Source organism: Sorex araneus, chromosome 1 (assembly GCF_027595985.1).
Source record: "Sorex araneus isolate mSorAra2 chromosome 1, mSorAra2.pri, whole genome shotgun sequence".
NCBI lineage: Eukaryota > Metazoa > Chordata > Mammalia > Eulipotyphla > Soricidae > Sorex > Sorex araneus.
Genome location: NC_073302.1, coordinates 345,180,500 through 345,200,767, shown reverse-complemented (window position 1 = coordinate 345,200,767; position 20,268 = coordinate 345,180,500). Strand labels below are relative to the sequence as shown.

Sequence of the window (20,268 nt, the reverse complement as noted above, 5' to 3'; positions counted from 1 at the left end):
GGAGGGAGTTGTTTGCTTGCAGTATTGTTTCCCACCCTTTGACTTTGAGTCTTTGTTTGTTCTGGCTATTCAGATGTGTTTCTTTCAGGCAGCAGAATGTTGGGTTCTGTCTCTGAATCTATTTTGCCAGTCTGTGTCTCTTAATTGGTGAATTTAGACCATTTGCATTAAGAGAGATTGGATTTTGTGCCATCTTTCTGTAAAGGTTTGTTGTGCTAATAGGGGTTTTTCTTGTCTTACAATAGCCCCTTTAGTCCTTCTTTCAGGTTTGGTTTTGAGTCAATGAAGTTTCTGAGCTGTTGTTTATCTACAAAATAGTGTATGGTTCCTTTGAGTTTGAATTTGAGTTTAGCTGGATAAAGTATTCTTGATGAAGTGTTCATTTCATGGAGCTTTTTCATTATATCCCAGCACTGCCTTAGGGTTTGGAGGATTTCCTCTGATAGGTCTGCTGTGAATCTAAGGGATGCTCTTTCGTATGTGATTTCCTTCTTTGACCTTGCTACTTGCAGTATTGTGTCTCTATCTATGAAGTCCATCATTCTAACGATGATATGTCTTGGAGTTTTTCTCTTAGGGTCTCTTTTAGCTGGCACCCTTTAGGCGCCTTGAATCTGGATGCCTGCATTCTCCAGCTCTGGGAACTTTTCAGCAATATTTTCTTTGACTGTGGCTTTTTAATTGGGGTTGGTTCCCTGTCCTTCTGGTACTCCAATGATTCTAATGTTGTTCCTCTTGAAATCATCCCCTAGGACTCTGATTCTCCCTATAGCTATTTTGAGGTCTCTCCCCATTGATTGTTGTTGCCTGTAGGCTGCGTGCAGCTCATCTTCAGCTCACTGATTCTGTCTTGTACTGTAGTCATTCTATTGTTGAGGGCACCCACTGAGTTTTTTATTTCATCTACCAAATCCTTCATTCGTGACATTTCATTTTGTAGCTTATTCATTTCTGCTCTTATTTCTTCCTGTATTTTCTCTGCTGTCTGTTGTATTGTTTCTGTCAGGTCCTCCTTTAATTTAATAGAAATCTTTTCAATATTTACATTGAGTTCATTGAACATCTTCAGCACGTCAACTCTAAATTCTTTATCGGAGAGCTCAAGTTTGCAGGAAATGCCTATTGAGGCTTCTGGACTCCTTTCATCGTCCTCTCCTTGTGATGGGGATTTGCGCTATTCCTTCATGTTATTGTGGTAGTATGGAAGAGGGACCTTCAAGTTCACTATCCCTGTTTCCTCTTGTTGCAAAACAGGAATCTGGATGTTATTGGTCAATGGTAGTTACCTTTTAATTTTCCCCTTCTAGAACATGTCCTTTCTCTCAGATGTTCCACTAATCCTTAGGTGAGGACTAAGTTGATACTTTCAAAGAATGTTCTCTTCTACATTGGGTTTTGCACGGGTACTTGTATTTATTGCTTTTTGGTGAAATTAGGATAGATTACTGGCTTATTATCTTACTGTTCTTTGTTAAACAGTTAAAATGTTTCTCATGCACATAGGTAACGAAGGTTGAGATATAAGAACAGATTGCTTGGTGCTGGAGAATAACTGCGGCTGACCCCAAAAGTTCCATGCCCATTTTGAATAGCCACGCCCCCTGATGATTAGGCCACGCCCCTTTCCCCACAATAGTACACCCCTGTGCTGGAAGAGAGAACGGGCAGCGATGCTTGGGGCCGGTGTGCCGGCCACTAGGGCGGCAGTCCGGATGGGGGGAATGGCTGGGGTTCTCGGGGTCTGTGGAGCAGGCTGGGACTAATATTTATTTTTTAACACCTATTCCTTACAAATACTGTTGTGGTACTTGTAGTGATTATGTTTGGTGTTACTTTACCTCACAGCGTTAACTCTCACTCCAAACTCTATGCATTTGGAAGGAATCTGAATCCACTCAAGGTCCTCATGCTCTGCCCCTGTCATACACATTCCACCACAAGTAACGTGTCCCCAAAGCTTTTGGTGTTCATCTTTCTTCTAGCCATCTTATTTGAAAGCTTTACACTGCCTATATTAGTCATGGATCTATAAAGATAAATGTCTATTTCAAATCATGGTAAAATTTATAAGCAACTTAAATTTTAAATAAGAGATGATGAGTTAAGAGTAGATGGCTGGAGCTTTCACTGTCACTGTCACTATCATCCCGTTGCTCAGTGATTGCTTGAGTGGGCGCCAGTAATGTTTCCATTCATCCCTGTCATGTGCTAGTGTAGCCCAATGGTTTCTACTTGCTCCAGGAACATGAAGAACACGTTTTTGTTACTGTTTTTGGCAAATCGATTATGTCATAGGTAGCTTGCCAGGCTCTGCTGTGCGGGAGGAGTATCTTCGGTAGCTTGCCAGGCTCTCTGAAAGGTATGAAAAATGAATGGGGAGTGTCTTATGATGTGTCTCGCAGCCGCAAAAACTATAAGAAAGTTAGAAGCTATAAGACTGGAGCTATGAGAAAATAAAACCATACTGTAAAAAATGTTCAATGTAAACCTAAGTTTATTACAAGGCTGTGCTGAAAGACTAGTTAACAATTGATAAAGTGAAAATAATGTGTTCTAAGTCTAATAAAACTTGGTAACTACATACAATGTGGTTTCCTGGCTAGGCTCTTGGACTTACACTTAATAATCTTTAAGCATATGATATGTTTTCACTCTTCAGTGAAGCAGAAAAAGTTTAAAAGTAAAGAAATGAGAATAAATTATTCCTTTAGTAATCAATGTGTCAGAATTAGTTCATTATAAATATACTAGCTTAAAGACAACAGCTCGTAAGGCAGCTGGCAAATGATTACTTTTTGTACAATTTTTAAGAAAATTTTCTGTATTGAAAACTAGTTCAGATAAACATTTATTTTAATAATTACAAAACGTTCCAGAGTGATAGTACAGTGGGTAGGGTGTTTGCCTTGCACTTGGCCGACCCAGGTTCAATTCCTCTGCCCCTCTTGGAAAGCTGGCAAGCTTCCCGTGGCATATTCAATATGCCAAAAACAGTAACAAGTCTCAAGATGGAGATGTTACTGGTGCACACTCAAGCAAATCGATGAGCAACGGGAAGACAATGACAATGATGACAGTGTATCCAAATTGATATTCTATTTGTTTATAAAAATATAGATAAATAGATGAATACATTAGACTACTGAAAGAAAGTTAAATTAAATGTTAATCAGATTGGTATGGATTTTGGATTGGTGAATATGGCCAATTTTCCACCGTTTGTTTTTTCTATATTGAATATTCTTTTAAATATTTTATTTTGCTTTGTTTCTTTTTTTAATTTATTTTTTTAATTGAATCACCATGTGGAAAGTTACAAAGTTTTCAGGCTTAAGTCTCAGTTACATAATGCTCGAACACCCATCCATTCACCAGTGCATATATTCCACCACCAAGAACCACGGTAAACATCCCCCCAACCCCCCTGCTCCCCAGCCCCCCACCCGCCTGTGTAGCTGATAAATTTCACTTTACTTTCTCTTTACTTTGATTACATACAAACAAAAAAACTCACTATCACTATTATTGTTTGGAGTCCCCCCCCCCCCAGAGTCGGACCTGCTGGAAAGGAAGCATTTGATAATTTGTTTTCCATTGCTGAGAATGAAGAGATATGAGATCGTGTGGCCACAGTAGCGGCTGCAAGGTTCTAGATTTCTGTATTTTAGTATTTTAGTGACTAAATTCAGAGGGCTTTCTGCCAGAGGTTGCATCATTGCTAGCTTGTATTTCTCTGCTATTTTATATTCCACATATGAGTGCAATCTTTCTGTGTCTGTCTCTTTCTTTCTGACTCATTTCACTCAACATGATACTTTCCATGTTGATCCACTTATATGCAAATTTCATGACTTCATGCTTTCTAACAGTTGCATAGTATTCCATTGTGTAGATGTACCAAAGTTTTTTTAGCCAGTTATCTGTTCTCGGGCATTCGGTTTTTTTCCAGATTCTGGCTATTGTAAACTGTACTGCGATTAACATACAGGTGCAGATGTCATTTTGACTATACTTTTTTGCTTCTTCAGGGTATATTCTCAGAAGTGGTATTGCTGGGTCAAATGGGAGCTCAATTTCCAATTTTTTGAGAATCGACCATATTGTTTTCCAAAAGGGCTGAACCAGTCGACATTCCTACCAGCAGTGTAGGAGGATTCCTTTCTCCCCACATCCATGCCAACAGCGGTTGTTTTTGTTCTTTTGGATGTGAGCCAGTCTCTGTGGTGTGAGGTGGTATCTCATAGTTGTTTTGATCTGAATCTCCCTGATGATTAGTAATGAAGAGCATTTTTTTCCATGTGCCTTTTAGCCATTCGTATTTCTTCCTTGAGAAAGTTTCTGTTCATTTCTTAGCCCCATTTTTTGATGGGGTTGGATGTTTTCTTTTTGTAGAGGTCAACCAGTGCCTTGTATACCCTTGATATCAACCCCTTATCGGATGGGTATTGGGTGAATATCCTTTCCCATTCTGTGGATTGCCTTTGTATTCTGGTATCTTTTGCAGTGCAGAAGCTTCTTAGTTTTATACAGTCCCATTTATTTATCTCTGTTTCCACTTGGTGATCAGTGGCATGTCATCTTTGAAAATACCTTTATCTTCAATATCGTGGAGGGTTTTCCCAACCTTGTCTTCAATGTACCTTATGGTTTGTGGTCTGATGTTGAGGTCTTTGATCCATTTTGATCTGACTTTTGTGCATGTTGTTAGGTCGATGTCTAAGCCCATTTTTTTGCATGTGGCTGTTCAGTTATGCCAGCACCATTTGTTGAAGAGGCTTTCCTTGTTCCACTTCACATTTTTTGCCCCCTTATCAAGGATCAGATGATCATATATTTGGGGTTGCATGTAGGGATATTCCATCCTGTTCCATTGGTCAGCGGCTCTGCCTTTGTTCCAGTACCATGCTGTTTTAATTGTTACTGCTTTGTAGTAAAGTTTGAAGTTGGAGAGGGTGATGCTTCCCATCGTCTTTTTCCCATTAATTTTTTGTTGTATTTCTTACAGTTGTGCCTACCATGTGCATCAACTTAACAAGTAAGTGCATCAACAGATCACTAATACTCCACAAATGGTACTGGATAAAGAATCAACCCAAGCATTAGTAATTTCTGTGTTAAAAACAGTTATAAAATTCCAAGTGGTATTTAAAAAACAGCTGTTACTGGAATAGAGAAATAATACAGGGGTTAAGATATTTCCCTTTCATGCACCAATTCTGATTTGAATCCATCACCATAAATGGTGCCCTCAGCACTGCCAAGGATCAGTCCTTAGCAGAAAGCCATGAATCGCCCATAAATACTGCTAGGTATCAGCCAACACCTCCCCACGCCCTGTAAATAAAAGAAGCACGAATTTTACTGCACATCTACGAGTTACCTAGGGACTGATTAATCTAGACAGCTTAACTGGAGTTGGTTACAAATTTAAGGCTGTGTCTGTGTCATGCCTGTTTTTCACTGTTGTTTTTAAAAAGAAATTTTATTTGCAATTAGTTAATAATAATAAATATTATTATTTAGATTTATTTACATCTAAATAAAATGCAAATTTTATTTAGAGTGCAGTCTCACACTACTATATATGTAATATATATATATGTATATATATATATATATGAACCACTACCAAAAATTCCAGTGCCATCAATTAAAATGAGTGAGTCCATATACTTATTTTTCTACCCTACCCCCTTCCCTTTCCCTCTGGTTATCCCTGTATTTTTTAGGGGTTATGTTTCTGTTTCTTGATTTTTTACCAGTTTGTTTTCTTTCATTTAAATAAATAAAATTACAAAGCCTACTTAAAATTTTCTCATTTTATTGTATCTAAAATTTATAACATTAAATATTTCCTTTATTTTGAAGATTATTAGAAAAATATGTTTCTTGTGTATTAACCGTCTTAAGCCTTTATTCCACATTATTCCTTTTACAGTGATCAGTTAGACAGATAAACTGACTTTCCTTGTGAAAAGCAGATCAGGTGTCCTCAGAGAGAGTGTGGAAAAGGGAACCTGAAGAGGAGAGAGTCACACAGATAACAACGTCTACTATTTTCTTTCTCTGTCCTAGCTAAAGGCTCTAGAAACTCCCAAATAACAAGACAGTACATTGCCATAAGGCACAGGGGTACAAGGATACAAGAGGATTTCTTAGGTAGAATATTTTCTCATGATTTAATCTAAGGCAATGAGAATTCTTTTACAAAAATATATTTTTCATGCAGACTTAGGTAGGAAAACATAGCTCATTAATTTATTTCATAAAGCATATCTGAGTAATAGCAGAATCAGTATCTGAGTCAGTGGTCTTTAAGTGATTTCTAACCATCAAAACCCCCATCATTTTTGGTAGAAGAACAGCAAATCCTCTGACCTTATCCCAGAACTCTTAAATTAGAAACCCTGAAGGTATTATCCAGCTCTCATTGTTGTAACAAGCACTTTAGATGCATCTAAATATGAGTATTCTGATGTGAGACTTTAAGTTGAGCAAGTAAATTTCAGGGGAAGAAGGAGGAAGAGGAGGAGGGGAGGAAGAGGAGGGAGGAGGGGAGGAAGAGGAGGGAGGAGGGGAGGGGGAGGGGAGGGGGAGGGGAGAAGAGAGGAGGAAGAAGAAGAAGAGAGGAAGAAGAAGAAGAAGAAGAAGAAGAAGAAGAAGAAGAAGAAGAAGAAGAAGAAGAAGAAGAAGAAGAAGAAGAAGAAGAAGAAGAAGAAGAAGAAGAAGAAGAAGAAGAAGAGGAGGAGGAGGAGGAGGAGGAGGAGGAGAAGGAGGAGGAGGAGGGGGAGGAAGGGGAGGAGGAAGGAGAGAGGAGGGGTAAAGGGAAGAAGAAGAAGATGAAGGAGGGGGGAGAGAGAGGGAAAGGGGAAGATGAAGAAGGAGAAGAAGGAGATGACAACGATGTTCTATTTGGGCAATATGACAAATACAGAGGAACAGTGTACTATAGAAGAGCCGTCTGTTAGGGGTAGGTTTCCTACTCAGATGGAAATGAGAACGGGAAGAATAGCACAGGCATCTGTAACTGTTTAGTCACTTGCAGGTCACCAAACATTATAAGAATGTTGATCAAATAAATGAGCACTTGGTAATTTGCAGTGGGAAAGTGAACTCTTCCCATTTTAATAAATACTGAGATCCTCTTGCAAGTGTTGGCGACTAACAGGGAGTAACAAAATGGACAGATTTTCTTTGTCTTCCTCGAGGGAGGTACTTCTTAGGTTTTCTGGAAAGTATTATTGAATGAAATGTTCATTTTGGGGTGAGGCCTGGGAGGAGACCCGTCTGGTGTCATAGCAACCATGACAATATCAACATGTATTTATATATACATTCTTACTAAGTTGTTTTCCTGTTTGATTATTTTAATTCTTTGGAGACACCTCCTCACTCATCTCATCTGATAGAGGAATATTGCTGTCTATTTTTTAACCTGAAATGTTCTTGATCTTTTAGGGAAAGTCAGGATAGTCAAGAATTTGCTCTATCCACAGGAAATTAAATGATAGACACTATATAACCTGTAGAGATTTTTTTTTGCCAAAATAATTATTTTATTAATTTCCTAAAATAATAATTGTAGGGAAGTTCTGATATTCTCCACAATTATTAGGAGAATTAGAGTTCCCAACTATCAGGGAGTTCTCCCTGTGTAATTATAATGCTGTTTATCATTTCCTTCCATGACTAGAAAAATACGTAGCAGTATTTTTTGTTAGTCATTTATGTGATTATCTTTTTCAAAACAACTCTACTTATCTTGAAAAATTAATGTTGATAGCTTTAAGATAAATTTTAGTGATAACCTCACATCAAGCCAATACAAAAGGGAAATTAGTCATATACATCATTTTGAAAGTTAAAATTGTGATACTTGATAAATGTTTTTGAAACATTTTAAAAACAGTATTAACATTTGTTCATAATGCCAACAATATTGCACTTATTGATTTGTTCATCTACAAAGTCCTTAATTACTAATCAAGCTAGAGATGAATGGTGTCTAGTAAAAATATGTATCGAATATGCCAAGTAAAGGGAAATAGTGAAATTAATTTTAATAAAATATCCTAATGTAGTAAGTGCATCCAGTTATTATCATTTTAACAAGTAATCAGTATAAAAATCAACAAGATATCCTACATTCTTATTATCACAGTAAGTCTTTGAAATAAGATATGTGTAACACTTAAAGCAAAAGTGAATCTAGATAAGCTGCATTTCAAATTCCCAAAATCCACAGGAGAAGCTGACAACATATTGACACTATGTCTATTTCTACTAAAGTTCATCCAAATACAGAAGACATCAGTTGAAAATTTATATATCTACAAATATGTATTGCTGTAGTTTGTTTTAAATGAGGAATGTCTTGTCAGTTACTATACATGCTAAGAAACAGCTTTTCTGTGTCACCCTAAAATTGTTTATATGAAATTCTATTGATGGTACAGCATGCTGCTGACTCTGGTTGAATATCCATCGCCTAGGGCCCCCCTCCCCTAGCATTTCCCGGTCTGCCCTCTAGTGCTATGAACACCACAGAGGTGTTCTGGGTAATTTTCAGCAAAGCATCATTGTGTTGTACTGATTGGCTGAGAAGTGGAATTCCTGACTCCCTGAGCACTGCTTTGGAGTATCCACCCCTCCTAGCATTGCTATTCAGCATCAGGAATGTAGATCAACAAAGCACATACGTTGCATGTGTTCTTCTGGGTTCAATTCCTGGTACCACAAAATATAAGGAAAAACAGTGTTAGAGTTCAGTTGATATGACTAGATCTTTTTTGAGCTTAAATGTTTTTAGACCATTTACGTTTAAATTTTGTAACCAACACCAAGGATCGTATATACTATTCACATTTAAGCATGGGGACATCTTACAACTGATATCTATGTTTGATATGTTTGTAATTGTCACACCATCACACTGTCGTCCCATTGTTCGTCTATTTGCTTGAGCAGGCACCAGTAAAGTCTCCATTGTGTTACTGGTTTTGGCATATCGAATACACCACGGGTAGCTTGCCAGGCTCTGCCATGTTGGTGAGATACTCTTGGTAGTTTGCCGGGCTCTCCGAGAGAGATGGAGGAATTAAAACTGGGTTGGCCGTGTGCAAGGCAAATGCCCTACCCACTGTGCTATCACTCTGAACCCATGCTTGTAATTATATAAAATTTAAAGTATGTATGCTTGATAGGGTTGTAATTCAGTTTCTGGAAGTTGGTTTTGTCCTCAAAAAGAAAAAGTTGCATCGCATTATGTGGTTGTGCTTTTTGAGAATGTTTCAACAATTGACAGATGAATTTCCTTCTGAAAAATTGGTATAAATGTTAGAAACATTCAAATAATTAAAATGTGAACTAAAATGTTTTCTTTGGATAACGAAAATTGAGGGAAAGCCTTCTATTCCAATCCTACATCCCCAATGGAATTTCAAGTGTGCAATCTCATGGGGTGCTTGACCCTGTGTCTAAAAAGTATACTGCAGGGGTTGCTGAAATTAAGCGTCCCATGTTTCATGCCATCAGAGATAGGAGGTAGTGCCCTCTGGGTGGCAAATGCTCTTTTGCAAAACAGAAACCAGTATGCTTTATGAATATGGCCCTCTTCCAAAAGGTATGGGGTGGAGGGTGACTTATTTTTTGTGTAATACTGTAACTAAATCCCCAAATAATTTGATCAGTTAGACTTAGTCTTTACACATCCCTAGATAAGAAAGAAGGGAAAGGAGAAAGGAAAATGGAGGGGAAAGGAGATTAGGACAAAGGACTAAGCTTTTAGTTAATGCTACTTTCAATTACTGAAAATTTGCCTTCTTTGTCACTACCAGACTCATTCTTGTATATGGCACATGTGTCATTTAGGCAGTTCAAAGCATCTATAAACATCAAAATTCCAATAATACACACCAAGGTAACTAAAGAGGTTAGAATAACCATTGGATAAAATTTAGCTTAAATGTCTCACCATAACACAAGCATATATTCTTTTACGTATTTGCAAACTGAACACAGTTCTTCTCATTCTATTTACTATGAGTGAAATAAAGTATCATCGTTCCCTCAGGCCCTATAAACATTTTACGCGACCCAATGAATGGATAAAAACACCATAATGAGTGGCTCACACAGGCAGTGAGTGCTTTGGAGAGCTTGGGGTGCCTGATGATGGGGACTCCCCACCAGAAAGTCAACTTCTGATATGGGTCAATGACTAGAGTTCACATGACTTCTTTGGCTGTGTTTATGCCCAGCCCACTAGTCAGAGCTCTCAGTGTTTATGTCCACCTCACAGGACACATGCGGAGAACTTTTGGTGTGAACACTTGGCCAAAGAGTTAAGGAACACGCAGCTCCTCTGTGTTTAATGAGGGTTGTGAGTCCACTTCCCCTAGGGAGAAATAAGTTGTTTTTGTTACTGTTTTATCAGTACAACATTTTGTCTTGCCATTTCCAGAGTAGGAAAGGCTCCAAAAACTTCTTTTTGTATATTTCTTCTTTTACAGCTGACACTGGCAATTCCTACTCTGACCCTTTCCAGATGGCGTTGCTCAGGCTTGCTGAGGAATGGCTGTGGGCATCTCGACAATGGCCTTGACATCTAACAGTCTTTGGAGCTGCCTTCAGTCATTTAACTCCTTGTGTCTTAATGATGGCTTGCTGTGCTCAATTCTTTTCTCCACCTAAAAAACAGGTTTACTGGCATGTAGAAATTTGTCAACTCTTAACTTACAGAAGGGTTTTCTGGTCCTCACCTTTACACCGGATGGATGTGTTTGCTTTGCTTTCGGATGCTTATATGGAGTACAACACTTTTTTCTCAAATCAAAGGAGACCTGTCTAAATCCTTTCTCCACGTACTCCAGAATGAAAGGGGGACAAGGAATTGATCTAAACCAAAATGACAGATTTTGAGGAGTGAGCTAGGGAAGAAACCAAATTAAAGATGCTCAAAAGTTCACTCTCGGATCACAGTGCTCAGCACATGGAAAACATTGACCATGGGACTAAAATGTAGAGAAATCAAAGATTCTGCTTGTTCACTTCGGGCGTAGCAGTTGGAGAATCTGGGCAAAGCCTGCCTGTCTCTTAGCTGGAGTGTCTATCTGTAAAGTGAAGGTGGTTGCGGTAGCCCAGCTCACAGCAGACCGCGAGGTGAGTGATGTCATGCCGCTAAAGTCCCCGGAGAGAAGAGCCGCGAGAAACAATAGGGCCATTACCGTTCCCAGATTCTTTTACAGAAGTGGACCTTATGTTCTGCACAATGACTAACAAGCTATTAGGGCCAAGTTATCGATCCCTCTATCTTTAGAGCTGCTAATGCAGTGCACACCAAGAGGCCACCCCCACCCTGCCCCCCACCCCCACCCCAACTCATCTTCCTGTGATCAGTGACGGAACTTTCCTTGGGAAAATGCAAATCATTTTAGCTACATCATGGGACAGCTTATCACGAAAGAGCTAGGAAAGAGAATGAACAACCCAAATCGTGTGTGTGACTGAATCTGTTGATTAAAAAAAAAAAAAAGATATGCACAGGAAGATCCCAAAAAGGAGAGAGTAAAATGTCAAACATTACAACATGACTGCAAATCCCTTTACTCTGAGAAAACTGCTGTTTGTAGTTCATATCCATCATACACACATGTGTAGATGATCATACTATGCCTGCTTTTCATAACTAAAATCGATCTTTTTCTGTATTACAAATAAGGATGTTACTGATAGGTCTAATTTCAAGTGGCATAAAATTACATGATTTTTAATTGCAGTGTATTTCAAGGATCGTCTATGTAACCAGTCTCCCACTGGTAGAACTTGGGGTGCTTTTAATATTTTGCTCTATAAAAATGCTTTGACGAATCACATACATATATCTTTGAACTTTCAGTTTTATCTCTGAGCTAAATTCACTGGAAATGGAACTGTTAACTCAGAATATTTGGAGATGTTTCATCTTTAAGCCTGTTGTCCATCTATGCACCAGGGAGGTTGTGCCTGATTACTTTCCTTCACACTGTACAAGCGCTCCTGCTTTCCCAAACTTGCCAACATCGGGCATCATCAGTGATTTAGATCTTCTACAAACTGATGGGGGGAATGGAATGTCTTAATGATTTTTACCTTACATTCTAGCCACGCCTTATCAGGCTTTAACCAAATGCAGTTGTTATGTCAGGAGACCTGGTTTAACTCATAGCACACTGCCTGAATCTGTGTAATAACCAAATATGATATAAGGAGACTTTCCTGTAGTCTTGAGAAAGAAGCCAAACTTTCACATGGTTTACATTACTCTCTCATTTACACTCCCATTGTGCTAGATCATCTGGGCAGCCCTGTGAAGCTCCACAAATGACCTGGTATAAGTTGTGTTAGCTGAGTTCTCTGCAAAAGATGTTCTGGCACAGGTCATGAGGAATATCTTGGAAAGAGGGCAGTTTGACAACTGGGGTTGCTTCATTGGCTGACCCCTGGCATTGGAATCACTAGCAAGCCTTAATCCCCTACCCTTCAACAGCCATATTTTCACGGTTTGTAAGTCTTTTAAGGATTATTGTTTCTGAGGCAAGTATTTGAATTCTCTCACTTCATCAGGAGCACTGCCTGTTTATTACACAGCCACACAAAAGACAGCGTGTTGCTCTTTTCACTGAAAGATCATAGCAAGATTTACAAGGCCCAGTCTACATGGAAGCAAACATGTGTTCGGGCAAAAGTTCAAATAAGTGAAAGACAAAAGATCCGTATTTTCCTTATGCAAAGTCAGGACTTCACAAAAGGCGGCACAAAAGGTCAACTTTCTTCCATCCTTACATGCAAGACACACGCACTCTGTGCTTCATTTTTAATTGATTTGGACTCAGCCTTCCATGGAAACATCCAGGATTGGTTCGCTGAGCACTCTTCTTACAAGTTCATCTCCCCAGTGCTTTTTAACTGGTTTTTCTACTGGTATGTTTTGAACCCTGAAGTAATATACTTTCCACAGGTTTTTTTTTCAGATAGCAAAATAGTGAAGAATGAGAAAGTTTTCTGAATTCAACAGGATGGAAACTCGGTATTTGGAATTCTAGAAGCTTATGTCTCTGTCCATCCAGCAGCTTCCCTGGAGTGCAGTGGGGCTGATGTAGTTAAGTCTGGGCTGAATATCCTTGTGCTTGACTGTTGACTAGGAGTAAGCAGGGTCTTCTTCAGACACTGCCTTAAGCTTCTGTGTCCTTGTTTGCCCATTATCTCCAAATGCGTGGCATCCACAACATATCACATCACAAAAATTTGACATTGAAGTACTCACTGGCCAGAAGCGTGTGTGCTGAAAAGGCTCGGGCTGTTCAGCAGTTTCTGGCTTATTTGCAGCATTTCATAGGTCCTGTGACACCATACACTATATGAGGAAGTCCCAAAATATCCTTGTCTTGAGTCCTAATAAAAGGTGCTCCCTTTAAGGTTCAATTACATGCAAAGCAGTACCATCAATACAGTAATGATAAGAAATCAGGAAATCTTACAAGTGAAGCTCAAGATAAGGCCTTACAGACTAGAACCCTTGGGACTAATTTCTTAGACCTTTCTTAGGAAAATCTAATGTCCCTAATAATCTGCTTGTGTGGGAACTTGGGAATTACAAATGATATTATACAGAAATGTATTTCCAAGTCATTATTCCATCCCAAAATGCAGATGAAAGCTTAGCTCTTTCAGTTATAAATGGTGAGAAAATTAGACTCTGACTGGCAAATAGTTTAGGGGTTAAGCACCTTGCCTTGTACACAGCAAATTTGATCCCTGGCCTCACATATGTTCCCCTGAGCACCAGCAGGAGTGATCCCTGCGCACAGAGATACAAGGTGATTCAATTCATACATTTGAGGGTCAATTTTATGAGATAGAATCAAGATAAATGAGATTGTTTATGACTGCCCCTAGTATTTGGAACATTGTAAATTTGACTTGCTTATGGCCTATTCGAGTTCGATTCCTTTGTCCCTCTCTGAGAGCCCGGCAAGCTACCAAGAGTATTCCGCCCACACAGCAGAGCCTGGCAAGCTACCCATGGCGTATTCGATATGCGAAAAACAATAACAATAAGTCTCACAATGGAGACGTTACTGGTGCCCGCTCAAGCAACTCGATGAACAGTGGGACGTGGAACGACAGTGCTACAGTGATAGTGTCCATTAATAGAAAATTATTATGATAGAAATTTTCCTCAACTTTGCATCTTAATGATTTCTAGATACACATAGCATTTCTCTGTACTATATGGGCTAGATTGTCTAGAGAGCTACTGAATGTGAAAGTTACTAAATGTACCACTAAATGTGAAGAATACTAAATGATACCACTAAGTATTAAGGATAGAAAATATCGTGATTTTATTTGAGTGGCATGATTTTATTTTAAGGGAAAAGAAAAGATGTTTAGACTTTAGATACTTTGTTTTTTGGCTTTTTGAATCACACCCGGCGATGCACAGGGGTTACTCCCGGCTCTGCACTCAGGAATTACTCCTGGCGGTGCTCAGGGAACCATATGGGATGCTGGGAATCGAACCCGGGTTGGCCATGTGCAAGGCAAATGCCCTACCCACAGTGCTATTAATCCAGTCCAAGATACATCTTTTCTTGATGGCATTGGTGTCAGTGGCTAATGTTCCTAGAACAGTGTGCTAGGGCAAGAGAAGTTGTGATATCGGTTTTCTTAAGAGCTGTCAAAGAATCCTTTTTAGAAAATGGTAATGATCTCACCATGTTGTTACTTGTTTGTTTTTAAACCTTGTTGAGAAATAGTTAACATAGAACACTATGTAAGTTTAAGATAGAATAAAGTCATCCTTACAAAAGCTGTAAAATGATGAACTGCATCATTTAGTCAGCATTCATCTTTCTAGTAGATACAAGAAAAAATAATGGAAGGCGAAAGAAAAAATGTTTTTTTACCAGTGGTGAGAACTTTTATATCTCTTCTCTTCATAACTTTCCAATATACCTTATACAATTTTTATGTTTCTTAATTAAATTTGGGGTAAACTGTGAAGTCTCTCAGTGAGTGTGATTCTACCAGAGTGAGAATCTAATTTACGAAGAGTATAGATAAGAATCTTTTGTTTGTTTTAGATCAGGGCCCAACAAACTATAGTCCACAGGCCTAATACCCTCCCCCATGATTTTGTAAATAAAGTTTTATTGGAACACTTTCTTTTGTTTGCATCTATAACTGCTTTCATACTAACACAGCAAAGTAACGGTACTTGCAACAGATATTGGAGGACTATATTGTCCACAAAGTTGAAAATAGGTCCTACCTAACATTTACATTTTTAAAAAATAGTCAACACTCATTTATATTCTAAATTTTTATTAAATAGGTAATATAAAAGTTTAGACTAAAGATACCTGATAGAAAGGTTGGTGACCTAAGGAAGTAAATATAAATGTATTTATGTGATACAAAGATAAAATATCACTGGAACTTCATGGTCCTTCCATGAGAAAGAATTTCTATGGTTTACTACAGTGTAAAGCCTACAAAAAAAAATCAGCCTGACATAAGACATTGAAGTTGGAGTATGGGTTTCTAGATAATAGCCATCAATAAATATAAAATAGAGATGCTTTCTGCAAATGTTATGTTACTTGAGAAATATTTAATAAGTTAGTACCATGGGATTTTATTTCATATTCAAATAACATGTCTTGGAGCCAGGCCAAATGAACCATGCGGCAAGAAATAAAGGTCACTTAGGGCAAACAGTTTTTGAAATATCAACTCCACAGAATCCAGGGGAAAGAAAGGAGGCATTAGTCACCAGTCACCATAGAGTGCTGTTGTTAAAACTACCAGCATGAATTTATTAAAGTGTTAGATTATATACTTGATGGATGGGTGTATACTTATGTGCTTGCTGTAAAAGAAAAAAAAAAACTTGAGTAAGTTTTTATCGGAAATAGAAAAAAATATTTAAGATGCTTGATACTGTTCTGACGCAAAATATTGTGTAATTCATAAACAATTCTTTGTGTTTCAGATGACGGAATATACAGGATATAGAACTCACTTTTTTCCCTTATACATGAGACAGTTGTTCATCTGGTGTGTTTGTTTAGTAAGTAGTAGGCTTTGCCCTAGAGGATGTTTAAGTCTGTAATAATGATGAGTGAGTGAATATGAGCGCAGAACATATCATGGCGCTGGCTCTCAGCTCACCCCTAGCACAGGCACGTGGCCTACTCACGGGGGGACATTGGCCACCCGCTGTCCCGGGACACACAGGCTGTGCCCAGGATAAGCTTCTCTATCGTGCTTTCAGCATGTGCTCTGAAGAGATAGTGACTGAGCTATGCTCTGACATACAACATAATGTCAGCGCAGGAGAGCAAGTGGAAGATTCTATTTTACTGATAAAGATCAGTGGCTGTTTCCTGTCTTGAAGACGAAAGTTAAGCAAATGCAAAGGTCATCTGTGTTTAGATTAACAATGCAAGAATTACACTACATTTTCGCAACAACATCAGGTCATTATTTATCCACTTGTCCTTTTTTTTTAATCATTCCTTTGAACTGCCTACATTTGCTTATCGTGATATTTCTAAGTCTGTAAACAGCCCAAGAGTAGCTGTTCTATTTCTCTAAATAGAGTCTTAGGTCATTTTATTATCCAGCATTATAAGTCATCAGAATGCACCCATCTGTTGCCCTTGCACATCTGGGGCAATTTTAACTCTTTAAGCACAGGAGGAAAAAATAAATAGAAAACGTGTTGTGACATTAGTTAGTTACTTTTCTCTACTATAGTTCTCAAATACATTACTTAATCTAAAAAAAATTTAGAAAGAGATAATTAAATATTTCTTATTTATTTATTTATTTATTTTCTAGTAGTAGCAACATGACTTCTCCCTCTCCACATACTATACTTTCTGCTTCTCTGTTGCTCTTATTTTTTGCCCTGGTGTCATAGTTACTCAGGCCTCCTCTTATTACAAATTCAGAAAAATATGTAAAGATATAAAGTCATACAGCCTTTGAGGTGTGGCTGGTAGATGGGCCTCCAAATCAGGGAAGCTGAGTAAGGCAAAGAGCCAAAAGCCAGATCAACACCACCAACTTCCCAAATTTTCCAACTGTTCTTTTATATTTCATTACATATAGAAGAAGACTTTCTGGAATGTACATCTCAGCACAAACATCGCATTGGCAGAGGTATAACTATTTCAATCCACTTGACTATCTTCAATTTGATTGCTTCCTAAGGAATGAAGAAAAAAATGACAATCAGGTTTAAGTCACAGGATGAGGCAAATCACAATTAATCAATGGATTATAAGATTGTTCTAATGTGTGGCACAGGATAGGCTGTCTTTCAATCATCTATTGAGGAAAAATGCTACACATAAAAGAAACTGGCAAACATTTAAATACTTGGGTTAACTAGTTTATGAATAGAATAGGAACAGAGGCGGTTTCAACCATACACTCCCTGTTTTCTTCTAAGCTGTTATTTTTTTTTTTTTGGCTAAAACAGACATAAGCTGAGTTGTTCTGTGGCAATAAACTACCCCCCAAATTTTGGCAGTTTAAACAACTATACAAGATGAAGTTAATTTGTCCACTATACAAGACATCTAGTGTTACTCAGGTATTCTGCTGTACCTAATTCTCTGTGGGATCCATAGTGTTGGAGGAATCTCTCTAAAGATTCATATTTGTTGTGGCTAAGAGAAAGGAGGGCCACAAACTGCTGTATCTTAAACTCCTACCAGGATATCACACAAATAACTTTCCCTCCCATGTTCATTTCTGTGGAGGAGCTGCTCAGATTTAGTCCAACTGCAGTGTCTTAGGGAAATAACATTCCACCCGCAGGAGGGGACTCAGATATGGTTGGATGGTAAAAGTGACCATTCTGTCAAACCCATTACCTTTCAGTGATTTCTTCCCATTTCTCTCCTTTGTGTATATCTTTTAAATCACATCAGCTTAAAATTAGTGCTTGTGAAAGTCATTTTCACTGGTTCTGAAGCAGGATTGTCGAGAAATATTTTTCTGATTTTGTTGACACATTCCAGACATAGGAGGCAACGAAAGACCCAGCTTAGGGCTGCCACTGCTCTAGAACTAGAGGTTTTTCTGCTTAATGGTTTTACACTTAACCACTGAATGTTGTACACCTTTCACCGAAATGGCCAGTTTCCTCCTACTCTGTGAGCGACTAAAACAAGATGGTGGCTTGAGGTATGGACAAACCACTACTCAGAACATCTGCCGTAACATCTTCTGACAGCGCCCTGCTAATTCCTGAATATCATCTCCGTTCGTGATGGAAACACAGCCTTCATTTCAGCAATTTTAACTGGTCTCCTTGGACGCCTGAACTCCCCTGAAGATGTCTTTAGGTTGGATCATCCCTAAGTAGGGTCAATTTGTTCAAGACCTAAAGGACTGTCTACAGACTGTCTCATACCAGGTGAGCGATTTGTTCTTTTCTATTCAGGGGACAGAACACTCGTCACAATAATTCATTATTGGAAGACATAGTATAGCATTGTACTGCTTGTTTATTCCACACAACACGTCAAGGCTTTTGTAAGTAAGCATTGGCCACATCAACACAGGTGTAGTGAGGAAAGTTGCTCAGTAATAATATCACGATGGCAGTGGAAATGTTTCTTTTCCCAAGACCATTAAAGTTACAAGTTGCATATTTTATCATACAAATAAGGTTAATCATTTATAAGACTCTAACCAGAGATACTCTTCTCTTTGTTTTATACAGTGAAGGAAGTCGCCAAATGGAATTGAGCAGAAGCAACAATCCCTTCGGACTTAATGAAAGAGACCAATGTGTAACGGTAAGTGTCCAGAGACTGGTTTCAAAGTCTGGTTTCTTTGCCTCATCATCTCAGTCACAGCCTCTGTCTACTACTTTGGCCCAATACTATGAAGTCTTTTTCACTGGCAGAGTTTCCCTACCATATGCTGATTAGTAATGCCAGTAAACTACCTAGGTACCTTGGCAGGCATTTAAGCAGACGCATGTGTTTCTAATTACAGGGAAATTGTTAGAATACAATAGAACTAAAGATACATGCTTAATAATCCAGGAAGAAATAATGCTTTGTTTTCCAACAAAAAATAACCTCATTTTAATCATTTCTTCTCTTTCTCTCCCTCTCTCTCTCTCTTGTTTGTCTTGATATCTGTGCTCTGGCACTGTCATACACTGGCAATACAAGATGTTCTTGCAGTGCAGCCCTTTCTCCTGAGACAATGGATATACCACAGCTGTTGCCTGGTTTACCATCCATCCACTTTCTTGCTACAGCTACATGCCCAGAATTGTGTGTCCCACCGTTGTTATTTATATATACTATGTAAAAGCAATTTGAAGAAATGTAAATTGATTAAAGTTAAACCCTGAAAATATATACATGTGTAGTGTATGTGCTTAATGTTCGCTTTGTCTAAATGCTTTCTTGTAGAATAAAGGTTAAATGTAAGAATGCTGAGTGTGGATACAGATTGAGTGATCAGTAGTTCAGATGGACAAGAGAGCAAATTCAAAGTCCTAGTTTTGATGCGTCAGCCACGTACAAGGCAAGCACCCAACCTGCTATACTCTTTCTCTAGCCCTTGACTAAACAATCCTAACTGCATTTTAAAATTAGCATGCCTCCAGCCTTAGGACAGTGCTACTATTATTGGTGGTAGATTTTGCAACCTACTTTGATTCACTCAGTGAGCCACACAAAATTTCCTGAGACCAGAGACCCAGTGCACAGAAATTGCATTTCAAGTAACTTGAGCCTTATCTTTCTTAAGATTTCCTCAGGAATTCTCTTCAGATATAATATTTCTGAAGAGAATAATATAAGAATATAAGAATAATATAATATCTTCAGATATTATTATTTCTGCTTACCAGTGAAGCAGAGTATGTTGTAATAATCCTTTTACACATCCAATGAAGTCGCTAGATCTAATAATATGTCCATGAGCAATAATACATGCTATGTTCTGATTTTCCATTGAGCCATACTGGAAAGCCAGTGAGGAGCACGTGTTTATATTTAGAGGCACTGGATGAACCCTAAGATGGTGTCTGGGGGATCTGTTTGAGGCATATTTCCACTGAAACTCAAAATTGAGTTCCCAGTAAACCAAGATTTTTTTTCAATCTCCGCAATAATTTTGCTATCACATTATGTTTCTGGACCAGAGCAATAACACAGCAGGTAGGGCGTTTGCCTTGCATGTGGC

General features: G+C 38.4%; 1 protein-coding gene and 1 long non-coding RNA gene across 2 annotated transcripts in view; both read left to right on the top strand.

The window, feature by feature from the left end:
* The window catches only part of NRG1 (neuregulin 1), a 566,300-nt gene that overhangs the window by 194,580 nt on the left and 351,452 nt on the right, over positions 1-20,268 (top strand). The window lies entirely within an intron of this gene.
* On the top strand, positions 16,913-19,385 carry LOC129404231 (uncharacterized). Its single transcript, XR_008629781.1, has 3 exons — positions 16,913-18,475; positions 18,785-18,860; positions 19,245-19,385. It is a non-coding gene; the product is annotated as an uncharacterized LOC129404231 (long non-coding RNA).